Genomic DNA, 2,544 nt, shown 5'->3' with positions numbered 1-2,544 from the left:
CATTCAATCTAAGGTAGAACGGAAGTGGTTCTCAGGAACGCGTTCATAAGTTGAGAATGATGATGACTCACATAATCATCACATTCATCATGTTCTTGGGTGCGAATGGATATCTTAGAAGTGGAATAAGTTGAATTGAATAGAAAACAGTAGTACTTTGTATTAAATCATGAGGAATAGCAGAGCTCCACACCTTAATCTATGGAGTGCAGAAACTCTACCGTTGAAAAATACATAAGTGAAAGGTTCAGGCATGGCCGAATGGCCAGCCCCCAAACGTGATCAATAGATCAAAAGATAATCAAAAGATGATCCAAAGATGTCTAATACAATAGTAAAAAGTCCTATTTATACTAAACTAGTTACTAGGATTTACAGAAGTAAGTAATTGATGCATAAATCTACTTCCGGGGCCCACTTGGTGTGTGCTTGGGCTGAGCTTGAAGTTTACACGTGGAGAGGTCATTCTTGGAGTTGAACGCCAGTTTGTAACGTGTTTCTGGCGTTCAACTCTGGTTCGTGACGTGTTTCTAGCGTTTAACTCCAGACTGCAGCGTAGAACTGGCGTTCAATGCCCTTTTGCGTCGTTTAAACTCGGCCAAAGTATGGACTATTATATATTGCTGAAAAGCCCTGGATGTCTACTTTCCAACGCAATTAGAAGCGCGCCATTTTGAGTTCTGTAGCTCCAGAAAATCCACTTTGAGTACAGGGAGGTCAGAAGCAGTCCTTCTTCAACCTCTGAATCTGATTTTTGCTCAAGTCCCTCAATTTTAGCCAGAAAATACTTGCAATCACAGAAAAATACACAAACTCATAGTAAAGTCCAGAAATATGAATTTAAAATAAAAACTAATAAAAACATCCCTAAAAGTAATTAGATCCTACTAAAAACATACTAAAAATAATGCTAAAAAGCGTATAAATTATCCGCTCATCAATAAGTCACGTATATAATTATATTATTACTCATATCACCTTTTTTTAAAACCATTAAAGTTATTACTTTACCTGTGTCATTTTTGAAAATGATTCATTATGCCGTAAGCTTATCCACTGGGATTCATGATTTAATTATGGTTGGAAATTAAGAAAGAGAAAAAAAGAGGAAAAGAATATCTATCGACTGTAAACACCCTTTGAGCATGTTTTTTAAAATTTTAATATAGAGCTAGACTAGAGTGGTATGAGGCTATTAGAAATTTGCATTTCCTACGCACAAATGCATTTTTTATTTTTTGCAATTGTTGTTTGAGTTGACCTCCTTTTTTTTATTGTTATTGTACAACTCTATACTTTTTTAATTTTATGTCTTTGTTGGTTGGATAGATATTTTTAGTAGTAGTAGTATAAGTCACATGATTTGTTAAATTTGATAGGTTGAAAAAAATTTAGAGGCACATTAGGAAGTATTTTTGGAATACTGCTCTTTATTTTTCAAATGGTATATTAAAAGTAGATTATATTTTTGCTTTACCTTTCAAATAAAAGGTAGAGCAAAAAGTAACGTCCTCTACAGTGCTTTCTTTAAACTAAGTTAGGATTCAAATTAAAAGATAGTGATTAAGAGATTTGAAGGATAGTTCAAGTTGAAAAAAAACTTTGTTTTTATTTCTGTATTTCTTTTTTTCATCTTGAAAAATAAGTTTGATGAGAGATTTCGGACATTTATTCTTTCTCTTTTTTTCAATCAACAAATAAATAAAATCAAAGGTCAAAATAGTAGTTTTTTAAAATCTTTAAGTTCCTCATCTTTTTATGCACTGGGTCTTTTAAATTTTATAGACTTTCATTAGCATTGAAAAATGATAACTTATATTTTTGTAAAATAATTTTTTTATCTAAGAAATAAATTATTTTAACATAATAAATCAAAGAATTTTTACATAAATGATATTGGTTATGGTTCTTATTTATGTTTTATCTTTTAAACTGTGTCGTTTATATGTTTAAATTGTATTTGTTGTCGCATAATTTATGAAGTTGAATATGATACAATATACTGTGAGGCAGGATTTCTTTAGCCAATTCTAAGTGCTCGTCAAATAGTATGCTGACATTCAAATAAATGTTTTGAAAAATAAGAATAGAAAGAATGAGTATAAATTTGGTCTTAATTAAAAAAAATTTACAAATTATGATGGATTAAGAAATGATACTTATGTATTTTGAGTAGTGATAAAATAAATAAATTTTTTATCTTTAAATAAAAAAATTGAGCAACAAAAATACATTTATTAATATAAAAAATGACAATCTAAAAGAACTGAAAAAAAAATAGAAATTTTCAATCTGTGCGATGCACGGGTCTTCTGCTAGCTAGTAAGATACAAAGCATGAGCTCTCAGATGAAGAATAATGAAAAATTAAAAATCACAAGTAATATTAGCAGTATCAAAGAATAACAATCATGTATAGGTTATTCACTATCAGATGAACAACAAATAAATTGCAGGAGAAACAAATATAGTAGAAGAACAATCTAATACTCACTACTGGTGTTCAATATTGTGGTTGGAAGAGAAGAAATGGTCGCCAAAAAGA

Source organism: Arachis ipaensis, chromosome B02 (assembly GCF_000816755.2).
Source record: "Arachis ipaensis cultivar K30076 chromosome B02, Araip1.1, whole genome shotgun sequence".
In the NCBI taxonomy this organism is placed as follows: Eukaryota; Viridiplantae; Streptophyta; class Magnoliopsida; order Fabales; family Fabaceae; genus Arachis; species Arachis ipaensis.
The sequence above is the reverse complement of the archived record's forward strand: the minus strand, read 5'-3'. Positions refer to the sequence as shown.